Below are 13,691 nucleotides of genomic sequence, written 5' to 3' on the forward strand. Positions count from 1 at the left end.
ATGAATGACTACGTTGTAAATGTACATATGAATGACTAAGTTGTAAATGTACATATGAATGACTTCGTTGTAAATGTACATATGAATGACTACGTTGTAAATGTACATATGAATGACTAAGTTGTAAATGTATATATGAATGACGACGTTGTAAATGTATATATGAATGACTAAGTTGTGAATGTACATATGAATGACTAAGTTGTGAATGTACATACGAATGACTAAGTTGTGAATGTACATATGAATGAGTAAATTGTGAATGTACATATGAATGACTACGTTGTAAATGTACATATGAGAGACCTTCCCACGAACGGCCGGACAGGAAGCCAGCATGAACTGCACTTGAACTCACGGCGACCGCATTTGTGAATGACTAGGTTGTGAATGTACATATGAATGACTAAGTTGTGAATGTACATATGAATGACTAAGTTGTAAATGTACATATGAACGAGTAAATTGTGAATGTACATATGAATGACTACGTTGTAAATGTACATATGAATGACTAAGTTGTAAATGTACATATGAATGACTACGTTGTAAATGTACATATGAATGACTACGTTGTAAATGTACATATGAATGACTACGTTGTAAATGTACATATGAATGACTACGTTGTAAATGTACATGTGAATGAGGTTTAGTACACCCGAGCGGACGATGATGAGATGCGTCTTATTACATTGCAATAACTTACAAAGTCTCATCCAAAAAAATATTCAACCACATATCCAAATGGATACCAATTGTCAACAGTGTGCATTTATCCCAACAAAATCCAAAAATTCAGAGCAAGAAATTTCTGAAGTAAATCTGACCTCATAAGCTAATCCGGATTATGACGGCTAAGCTGGTCTGTTGTTGTCAAATGTTGCGTGCAGTCGCCTGCGAAAGATCTTATGGCAAATAATGCGTGGTCCTTTGTCGTCAAAAACATGCAGCCATACTCTCTCAAAATCTGAAGAAAGTTAAAGGCTTTGTTATGGAAGAGATAAGGCCAGAATGTGATGGCAGACAGCTAACTCTATATATGTCACCCTCTCTCTTATCAGCCAATATGTCTTGACGTTGGCTGTTCTTTCCGGACTCCACTTTTTTTTGCGTCGCATGTTGTGACAATGGTTGACAATGGTTCCGCAAAATCCATCCAGATCTCTGCTGTATCAAGCAAACCAGTGATGTCTAATCTGTATACAAATCTAATACGTTATCGAGGTAAAGCATGTAACCATGTGAATAATGGGGCTTGGTTATAGTGGACAAATTGTGGTCATGTCGACACGGTTGACGAAACAACTTCATTCAAAGACCAATAAGTCCTGCCAGTAATACAATCTAATGGTTTATCAGGCCTCATCTCTGCCAAGTCGACCATACAGCCTTTGTACTTTATTCTTCAACGTTGTACCTTTTGCCCTTTGCTTCGATGACACATCATTTAAGGTAAATGGAATAAAAAAGCTTATATCACATTTCATCACTAAAGACCAATGAAACATGTGCTACCTTGAATGAAGATTATCTAGAAAACGATTGGTTTACTTAGTAAAAGTCATATATAGGCGATATCTGCCAATGAAGCATACGTTATATAAAATAGATAATTGTAACAGATTTTGTTTGCAATGGATCATCTATTTAAAGGTTGTGCTTACTCTGGCAACAATGTACATTGGCAGTCTCCTAGACAATTAACGGTGTTATTGACGCTGGTTTGACCATGCAGCGTGAAATGGATTTACAGAAAACAGCGACGATCGAGTGGCAATGGACAGTATAGACTTCACGTAAATCAGGCGGGCATAATCAGGCCAGGAAAGCAGGATAAAGGAAACCTATAGTGTTTGTTCTGAGTGTAAAAGGTGTCTACCCAAGCGTTATAAACAATCTCCAGTCAGTTAGCGAAAATAATGTGATGATGTCACATGAACGTTACAGAAGTTATATCTTGTGCCCAATACGCAGAAAGTATAATTCCAGATAAGGAATTATATTATTACCCCCAAAACACATTCTAAATGGCATCTATAAATATCGAAGATAGCTATTTGGCCCATTTTTGCTTTTGACATCAAATAAACATCCTCTTCAAACAATTTTGCTTCAAAGGAACAAATGCAGGTCCTTTGCTTTGAATTCATAACAGGTCATTTTATTTTTGTCACAATGACATACAGGCAAATAAATAAATAAATGAAGTTATTCAAGAAGCAAACTTTCCTTGTGGCAAATCTGGATATAAAGATTTCTAAAGGTAAACGGCAAAAAACGCCTCCGCTGAGAGAAAAACAGTCCGGCCTTGTTTTCTTCCAGGGTACGTAACTTGGAATAATCGATATTGGTAACTCCTTGAAAGCCTCCAGTCCTCTTGAATTTAATCTGAACGCCAGCTAACCTGGACTGCAAGAGCAAATAAAGCACTGGTGTAACGCACGCCGATTCTCATTGCGCTTTGCGATAGGTGAGGTGCGACACTATGGCAAATATTGCCACAAGCCTTAATTCGATCCCCCTGATTTGAAGTGGTCAAGTCCCTGACCACAGAGGACATAAACTCTTCAACCCAACCCAGAAGGCTTGGGACTTTTTTCGCTACTTGAAGCCTAAAACCTGAACAGCTGACATATCCAAAGGCTACTTCTGTTACAGCTTTACATAGACCACCAAAAGGTTGGTTTCCCAATCATTAAAAGTAGTAACTTGTGTCAGTATCCGTATTACTGACGGCTATGGGCGTATATTCGCCGTGAGTTAGATCGCCACGTTGGAATTTTCGTCATCGACAGCTTTTATACGGGTAAGATGCACGATTTGGATGCTGATTTTCTTTATCCGCCACAAACATTCCTGGCGTCTTTCCGTCAGCATTGAAAACTGTTGTCCGCTTCTTTGCATCGATTCGTTTAAATTTTGGGCTTTAGATACTTTCTTAGTTCTTTGGCGGTTTGTACTGAACGTTGCTTGGCAAATTAGCCTTGCGATTGTTGACCTGGAACGTCCGTTTTGGTTGACGACTGGTAGGGGCCCATACGAACGTCCATCTTGGTCGACAGCTAGTACACGAATGTTCATTATGGTTGACGGATTGTAGGGCCAATGCGAATGTCCATTTTGGTTGACGGCTGGTAGGGGCCTATACCAAGGTCCATCATGATTCATTTCTGGTAAGTTACTGGCGGACTTTCTGCAAAGTTACTGGCGGACTTTCTGGTAATTTACTTGTGGACTTTCTGGTAAGTTTCTGGCAGACTTTCTTGTATGTTACTAGCGGTCTTTCTGGTAAGTTACTAGCTGACTTTTTGGTAAGTTTCTGGAGGACTTTCTCGTAAGTTACTTGTGGACTTTCTCGTAAGTTACTTGTGGACTTTCTGGTAAGTTACTGGAGGACTTTCAGGTAAGCTTCTGACGGACTTTCTGGTAAGTTACTGGAGGACTTTCTGGTAAGTTACTGGAGGACTTTCTGGTAAGCTTCTGGATGACTTTCTGGTAAGCTTCTGACGGACTTTCTGGTAAGATACTGGATGACTTTCTGGTAAGTTTCTGGCGGACTTTCTGGTAAGTTACTGGAGGACTTTCTGGTAAGTTACTGGCGGACTTATCACCATATGCATGTGATGTGCAGATGTGTATACCATAATGATGGGATATTCAGCTTTCCAGACCACGTGTACAATTGTATGTATCAAATGATGTACATGTTATTTTCCCACTTAAACCTTTATTATTCCATTTATTAATCGTAATTTCTTTATGCCAGCTGCCATTCATGGGCAACTCACAAATGATAATACACAATGTGCACGAATATGGACATGTTAAAAGATGTCCAGGAAAAGTAGCCTCTTCTTGCACTGAGATGTCATTTTATTGTTGGGTGACACAACTCGAAAACTGAGTAGTACAGTAAATTTTAGTTAAGGCTTAGTTAAGGCTACCTTTTTTACGCTAGTATAAACGTTTTGCATTGTCCATTCCTGTCCATTATCTCAACCACCTGACATAATTCCTTATGACAGAACCTAATACGATGTGTGATATGTCCGCCGTGCTGTCGACGCACCGAGGCTAGATTACCCGCTTAAGGGGCGTAACGTATACCCAGTGCAAACTGTACTTCATCGTGCCTGTAAAGATTTATCTGTAAGAAATGGTCGGAAATTCCTAATTTGATCCTATGTCGCTCGCCCGGATAGGCCGGATGATGCTTGTTGTGACATGCCTCACACTGGCTTGATGGTAAACACGCCAATGCCGATTATCTCTCCATGCACATGCCCCCGTTATATACATTTTACTTCTATTTTGATTTATTTATCTGTTTTCAGTGTAACCCAGTACTTATTACAGGGAAGGCGGCTTGTTTTTTACGCGTGTAGGAAAGCGATGCGTATGGCATAAACCACCAACCTTTGGCAAATGACTGACGAATTTTGACACAAATAAAACGCACACAATTTTGTTTTGAGGTTATAACTTTATGTCTTGCGTTACCTTAGACGTCTGGCATGGAAAGCTTCACGGCGCTGAGCTCCAAACATAGAGAAAAGAAAGACTAACCCAAACACTCATGTAGCGGAATCCTGACATGTAGTCGATGACTGCCGATGATCGGCTTGTCTGAAGTATTGGCCACTTCATGCTTTGGGATTCAATAGTCTGTAAAGGCTTGCAATCTACCGCTACAAGATCGTGGTATATAGTATAAGGCGAAGTGGCCGACTCACCCCGGTAAGCCTATGCCAGTGCATGACATTGTTAAAATCCTTATAAAGCCTGTTTAATCAATTCGACTTTCCAGTCGAATCTTGACAATGAATCGGATACAATCTTGGATATGTGCACATTTCCTGGAACTCACGCTTGTATACGCGCCAGTATTATCTGAGCAAGTCGCGCTTGTATACACGCCAGTATTATCTGAGCAAGTCACGCTTGTATACACGCCAGTATTGTCTGAGCAAGTCGCGCTTGTATATACACCAGTATTATCTGAGAAAGACACGCTTGTATACACGCCAGTATTATCTGAGCAAGTCGCGCTTGTATACGCGCCAGTACTATCTGAGAAAGTCGCGCTTATATACGCGCCAGTATTATCTCAGCAAGTCACGCTTGTATACACACCAGTATTATCTGAGAAAGACACGCTTGTATACACGCCAGTATTATCTGAGCAAGTCACGCTTGTATACACGCCAGTATTATCTGAGAAAGTCACGCTTGTATACGCGCCAGTGTAATCTGATAAAACAATGGAATTTCAGAAACGTAGAAAAGAAAATATCTTTACCCCCTGAGCAAATTAGCGGTAAAGCGATTCTGTGAATGAACTTCCTTAAACAAGGCATACAAATGACCTGAAATTTAGCTTTTTATTTATATTTTTTATTCAATCATTTGATTGGAGTTTTATGCTCTACTCAAGAATATTTCACTTATATACAACGACTGCCATCATTATGGTGGGAGGAAATCGGACATGTAGAGCCCGGGCGAAAGCCACCGTCATCCGCAAGTTAATTTGCATCTTAAGAGGCAAATAAATGTCGTAAAATTTTTTTCCTTCTGTAGAAACTAGACCAATAGATATAATATACCTCAACTTCCAAACAAACCTCAAAACACCTTTATAAGATCAGTCAAACTCATGCAGTCAGTCGTATATATTTCTCCGCACAGACACCTATCAACGATTTATTTGATATTCTGGATTGCATTTTTCGCAATTGTCGGGACGATTTCCTTGCATCGTGTGAGGGCGATCAGAATAGTTATGGGTGGAGGAAACCAGGTAGTTTGCACAGAAAAGCTTCTGTACCCAGCTTGATGCTATTTAAATCCTTAATTGTATTCGGCTGCGGTTTTAAATCCTGAGTTTTATCAGGTACAACCGTCGCATTTCGCCTGCGACTTCAAGTCAGGATTTTTCTTACATTTTTATTTTTCTTGTCTCCCGAACGAATGATTTACTTTGGGGCACATCGACATAAAAGTGAAAAATTCTTGTGTACCCCGTGTATCACCAATCCATAAATCAATCACCAAGTCAATCGGTCACTGACGAAAGTGTTTGCTGGATTGCAGTTTCTAAACAGCAATATACGTGTTTCATTTCGAAGATGAAATCCCGGACGCAAATCGTTATGCCGGATGAGGAATAATTGATAATGGAAGAAATGTTTAGGGTGATTATTGCAAAGCCTGATATTAACGGATAATGGATGTTTCCTTTAAGTAATTGAATTGTACAAATTCCTCCCTGGCTCTGACGTGCCCCAAGCCTGACGGGTCAAGACAGCCCTCTGGGGTATTAGGCCGATGACTGCAAGAGTAGAGGGAGGTTGAAGTGTGGGATGTCATGCATAGTACAAGTACATCTGACTTTCCAATTGCTTCTGGCGATCACGTCATGTATAAGGCTAAGAGCTGAATTCCGCCATCGACTAGCGACAATTGTGCATCAATCCGATTAAGTTTACACTTTGTGATTATTCGTTCCGTGCTTTTATTTCTTATTTGATTTATTTACCGGTATTTGATTGGGGTTTACCGCCGTGCTCCAGAATATTTCATTTAAACCCTGGGAGTAAGTCAAACGCGTGAAGTCACACCAGGGTGCGCGGAGAAAACCACGAACCTTTGACAGGGAACTAACCAACTTTCTCACATGTGACGCAAACATTGGCAGATTTATTTATTTATCTGTTGTTTAACCCAATACTCTCAGTTTTCACTAACTACACTCAAAAAATTAATCTGTTCATTTTAACAGAGAATCTGTTGTCTGAGTGTATAGAATTTACAACAGGTTATTCTGCTAATGCTGCAGATTGTTCTGTTAAATATAACATATATTCCATGAATTCAACATAAAGATTCTATTAGACTAACAGGATGTTATGTTGAATATGTATGACAGAATAATTGTGTTAATTGTGTTATAATAACAGAATCAACAGATTAATTTTTAAGTCTACGATACAGCAGTTTGTTTCGTCTCGTGTCCTGCTCAATTGAAAGGCAAACCACTTTTAACCACTCGGCCGTTATCGCACTTTCATCGATCTAACGGATTACTGCGTTTCTGATTACGAAGTACTTCGTTATAAGGAACAGATTACTTCGTTGTCATGAACGTATTAATGCGTTAGATCGGTGAAAATGCAAACTGTTATCTCGGAAAGTTTGGATTTAACAGAATACCTTTCTGAGGGCACTCTGAGGGGGCTCTCCGTCACCAGATAAGTACCCCCTCCCCCATGCACGTTTTATTCTGTTAAAACTGTAACGCTCGTGCCACCGTGAGTAACAGGACTGGTTGGCCCGGTGTCAGTATAATGTGACGGGTTGGGGTGTCATGCCTGGTGTCTTCGGCATGATACTTCAGCGGCCGTAAGTGGGAAGGTCACCCAGCAACCTGCGGATGGTCGTGGGTTTCCCCCGGGCTGTGCCCGGTTTCCACCCGCTATACTGCTGGCCGCCGTCGTATAAGTGAAATATTCTTGAGTACGGCGTAAAACACCAGTCAAATAAATAAATAAAATGATACTTCAGTGGTGGCATGGACTTACCCTGCGATAATAAAACACAGTGTGTGTTGACACACCTAATGACTCCTCGTCGCCATAACACTGAAAAGCTGTGAAGTACGACGTAAAACCCCAGGCATACATACATCCATACGAGTGTTATTAACCACGCATTGTCACTAGCCTTCCCTGTCCAAGGCTGGAAATGAGCAATCTCAGATAGTCTCCCGGCAATTGAAAGGCAATCATTCTAATTTATAGATTAACACGACTCTCACTGCCTGTGGGGCCTTGGTGACAATACACCATCGGCGCCGCTCCCATCTGGTCTTTGGAGCTTATATTTATTTTATTTGAGTGGTCTTTTACGCTGTACTCAGGAATATTTCACTTATATGACATCGCCAAGCATTGTACTTAAAAGAAACTAGACAGAGCCATGGAGAAACCCATGAACATCCCCGGGTTGCTGGCAGACCTTCCCACGTACGGTCGGAGAGGAAAGATCTGCCAGCAAGGAAATAAACTAAGCAAAAGACCCGGATGTTGGTACTTTAACTTACCCTTTAGAGCGCATGTCCCTCTTTGCTCGCTTTATACCACTGCCACCACAAGCAAATTTTGTGCAGAAATCTTGAAAAAGTTCACACACATGCATTCTCTTTGCCATATGCACAACATGGTTCTAACGGACATCTGACACAGTTTTATTGACGAATGCTGATGGTAGGCCTACATCAGTACAGTGGTGAGGCTCAGCCTGAACAAGCCCACGTGCGTAAGCTTTCCAGTCGGTTTGATCAATTGAGTTATGTCCCTTTAACATGGAAGCGTTAGGCATGGCCCAGGATCATGAAGTTGTCATGGTTAGTCTTATATAGTCTTATATAGTCAGCTTCATGATCCTGGGCTATTTTCTAAACCTTCTAACACATGTTGTTCATGTTTCATATATAGCGTCCTTCAACCCTGATCATCAAATCCGACATTTACCGTTACATCACCACCACATCACCTTTCGGAATCGATAATCGCTCTAGCAATATACTATGGATATTGTCCCAGAATGGTTTAGAGCTCTCGTTTATTGATCAGTTATTGGACCTTCACTTGCAGGCTGCAAAGCGAGACAAATAGATTCTGTCGCTCAAAGTTCATTTTCTCCGGCTTGACAAATGATCGAGGGTGTTGGTTGGAATCCAGTTTTCGCTTGAGATTTCTCAGGAGGCTTTTAATTGGCCGCTGTTTTACTCCGGGCTCTTCGGTGTCTTCCGTCCATAAATTTTACCACCGTTATATAAGTCAAATAAATGGATAAATGCAGAAATTAAATTTCCCTCGCCAATAACACCGAGTATCATATTTTACTGCACGCGACACACGTCTAATTTCACGGTCCGGTTTATCGTCGTTTTCATTGGAAATTATTAACACGTATGTTACCACGCCTGACTCAAATAATCTCACAAATCAGAGGCAATTTATTAGAGCTGTTGCTTTAATCGGCTAATTCTATCATCTCACCACCATTTCATCGAGTAGGATCGCCGAAGCATGATAAGACGTGCTATAGCACGAAGTGATGACGCTATAGCACGAAGCGATGACGCTTTGATACGAAGCGATGACACGAATGTATGAATTCGTGACACGATGACACGAAGTGATGACACAATGTTACACAGCGGTGATGCACGAGGCAATAACACGATCGTATGCGAAACAGTGACACGATAGTACAAAGCGATGGCACAGTGGTAAGATCACTGGTACTATAGTACGAAGCGATGACACAATGGAACGAAGCTGTGGCACGATGAGTAGAAACGATGACAATGGAATGAATCAATTCGTGCCAAACATACAGCGAAAATACGATGCTGGTCCTTGTTCGGCTTCATGGGTATACAGTTCATGGCATCAAAATGGCATGATCGATATGTATATATATGCACAGACAGATCATAATGGCACATTTACAAGTCCAGGAATATTGGTATTTCACCACTGAAATGTAAAACTGTTTTTTTTCCCACTCTGGAAAGGTATTACAGTACACGCTTTTAATAACCACAAATAGTTTTAATTATTTCTTTATTCCATTGGTGTATTCCATATGAACAGTTAGCATTAAACCCTATGCTGAGAAAAATAATCAGGTATCCTGTTAGCCTAACGCAATCTTCATGCTGATTTAATGTTTAACACAATAATCGGCCGCACTGACATAATACATTCTAGCATCACTCAGACAACAGGCTGTCTGTTAAATTCATTAGATTATTATTATTTATTTTTTTTTTTGAGAGCATAACTGAGATAAAATAACAGACCCGATTAGACCCGATTTCACCGGTTACGTTTGGCCATTTCCCACGAATGGTAACTCTTTAGTATTCTGCATGGACCAGGAATCTGCTGTTTGACTAAGCATCCAACAGGCCCTGTTCTTTTGCATTGTTTTAATGTGGTTGTTTATAAACGGCAACACAGTATTTTGAGAACTTCTAGATCACTGACTTCTAAAAACAAACTGCAATTTTTTTTTTACCCCACTCTGCCATGGTGCTAGGGGGCGCGCATGTAAGTTGCTGTGCCACTTAAACATTTACATTAGCAATTTGAACAAAACCTTAATTGAGGTAAATTGAGAAGAGGCTGCGGGTCTCACCTTTTCTGACAATACTGAAATAGACCAAGTTCTAGATACTATTCAGGGATTGGCAAAGTGCTTCTTTGGAATTCTGTGGCAGGACAGGACATGAGGTCTGGACTGTCATGACACGGAGTTCAGGGTTCCTATACATCAACTTTGAGGCCTGCTTGCCTCAACATGATGGCTCCGTGGCCTGACCGAAACAAACCGACGCTGCATATGAAGCAAGCAAACCAGTATACGACGCAACACAGCGTTGCAACACAGAATGCCATGCCGAAGACACCTGACACGACACTCCACCCATTCGCATTATACTGACACCGGGCCTAATTCTCCTATTCGGAATGACAAGCAAGGTGTATGTATATGTATGGGTGTATGTACTCTTGAGTTTTGAAGTCCTATAACACAATTCTGCTTCACACCAGACATGACACCACAAGCAGTCACGTTGCACACAGCCAACAGATCCTGTTTTCCTATTCTAACCTCGACAGCTTTGTAAAATTGCCCCCTGCTAACCAGCAATTCATATTTATTCTGCATGATCGAGGATCGGAAAAGATATTTTATGTCCTACATAGATGCCTAGAGACGAAACCACAAATACATTTTCATTTATGTACTTCCTTTGTTACGTTATTTGTTGTTCAGTGCGGTACTTAATCCTGAGTGGAGGAAACCGCAGTGACGCCCGGAGAAGTGTGTGTTTCGGAGTGTCATGTAAACCATTGACTTTTCACAAGCTAAGGAAAAATTTTCCGACGTACCTATGCAGAATATTCGTCGTGTTGAATTGGATCTACATATTGGGTATATGAACGGCTGCAATCAGAGCGCAAATGAAATATATAGTTTGGTTATCGACAACTTTTAAACTAGCATGGTATAGGATTTGGATACTGGTTTCTCTCAATCTCATAAAGTATTCCTTGCGGTTTTCCATCAATGAAAAGTTGACTGATTCTCTTGACTGCATGAATTCGTCTTAATTTCATATTTTATATACTAATACTTGCTTAGTTCTTGCGGTTATTGACCTGGAACGTCCATTTTGGTTGACAGCTGGTATACGATACAAACTTTCACAACAGTGTCTTGAAAGTCGAGTGAGTGAGGGAGTGAATGATTGGGGTTAAACGTGGCGCTCAACAATTTTTCCGTCATATGACCACGAAGGAATCCTTAGTGTGTATATGATGTGCCTCCTTGTTGCAGGACGGATTTCCACCACTCTTTTATCTAGTGCTGCTTCACCGAGACGACTTACCGAAGGCAAGTAATCAGCCCCGCCCGAGCCATTATACTGATACGGGCCAACCAGTCGTTGCACTATCCCCTTGATGCTGAACGCCACTCAGAAAGCCACAACTTCCTAAAGTCTTGAGTGTGACTCGACCCAGGATTGATCCTGGATCAACCACTCCCTTAGCGGACGCTCTGCCAACTGTGCTATCCAGGCCGATCTTCAAAGTCGACGACAACACAATAGTGCGCATTAGGTCAAAACATATCGCCGTTTCAGGAGGAGGTAATCTAACCATTTCTAAACGATCTATGTTTCATAAAGTATCCCAGATGCGTCCTTCTAATAATCTGCTGTAACACAAACTCAAACACACTGATTCATTCTCCATGGTCAAATACCTTTTTATTCTGCCATACAAATATACGAAAGTATAAAATACAGATCAAAGCGGTCATCAGTATCCAAACACTCTTTAAGAGTAAATTTGTATGAAATAAAACCTAATCTATTGCAAAGACGATTTTATTGCATATTAAATTTGAAAGACGATATATTTAACTTATAGAGACACGACTCCTGAACAATTGTACGCTTTCGTTTGCATATATTCTCTTAACACCTGAGCGTTAATTCTTTGAAGAAAACGAGACAATCTACCTTATCCGCAGTAATCAAGTTTTCAAATTCTTACCTTAAACAATGCACTTAACGAGACAGAAGATATGTACCTTTGTACCATAAATGAGATTCCAAATGACAAACATTTATAACAAATGTTAAAATGGACAGATGAAGAAATGCTGTCTTCTCAGGTGTGGCTGAGACATTTTTAAGGGGCATTGACCCTGCTTAACACCTTTAAACTTTCCCCCAAAAAAACCCCAAAAAACAAAAAAAACAAGCAAAAAAAAATCGACCCTTATATTAATGCACTTATATTCTTGCTAAGATTATTTTGTTAATTTATGCAATGCATGACTAAAATAACCCAACACATTGCATTTATTCTTGAACGTAAACCAAAACATTAAAAAATGATGTAAATACCTCTAAAAAAATGTATAAAGACAATGCATTCTTTTTTTTTTCAAGAAACAGGAAATGTATATCACTATCATGTATATATATATATATATATATTTAACATGGCACCAAGATGCATAGTAAAGATTTACAATGCGTTACAAGCACAGACAGACCATAATGGCACATGTAGAAGTCCAGGAATACTGGTATTGCACCACCGAAATGTAAAACTGTTTTTTCACCACTCTGGAAAGATATTACAGTACACGCTTTTAATCACCACAAATAGTTTTAATTATTTCTTTATTCCATTGGAGTTTTAAGTCGTACTCAAGAATATTTCACTTACAAAATGGTGGCCAGCATTATGGTGGGAGGAAAAATGGCCTTCCCATGTACGGCCTGAGAGGAAATGGTGATCCCCTGCATTGGTGTACAGAGTTGTCATGATGTATCTTACCCTATTCTATAACAACCAAACTTTATATCTGAGCTGTGATCAAGGCCGCTGTAAGTATGTACCTTGTGCCAGATGGGTACTATCAATGGGATGAATGGGTCATGATGTATCTTACCCTATTCTATAACAACCAAACTTTATATCTGAGCTGTGATCAAGGCAGCTGTGAATACGTACCTTGTGCCAGATGGGTACTATCAATGGGTAAGCATAACATTGGGACTTGTCCACTTCTCACAGGATTAAAAGCGGCCTTGCCATTTACATCCAAAAAAAGCACATCTACGAGTATTACACCAGCCCCTTCAGAATACTTTTAAACAGTTTTTGTGAATAAAATAATCTCACTATTACCTGTATGTCGCCTTTATTTTGTATATGCCTTCTTCATAATTAACAGATTTTGAAAAATGGACTTGACTTTCGATGTCTTAATACGGATTACTGCATTTCACCTAAAGTTTGGCCTGTAAAAATGTACTTTCAGAAGCGCATAAAAGCTTTGAAACGATACTCTGGATATCAACACTTGAACATTTTCTGATAAAAAATTAATCAAACTTTCAAAAAACTCTCAAAGAAGCATAATTATATAAGATAAAACAAGCAAAACGTTATGCTTGGAAAACTTTAGGTTGAAATACAGGACTTCAGTAATTGAAATAAACATCAAAGCTTTGTCCCTTATCCCGATGGTGACCAATAAAATCAATATAAAACTGAATGTTACTACCATACCTTTAGGCTGTGTTGCAC

The sequence above is a fragment of the Liolophura sinensis genome, chromosome 11 (assembly GCF_032854445.1).
Source record: "Liolophura sinensis isolate JHLJ2023 chromosome 11, CUHK_Ljap_v2, whole genome shotgun sequence".
NCBI lineage: Eukaryota > Metazoa > Mollusca > Polyplacophora > Chitonida > Chitonidae > Liolophura > Liolophura sinensis.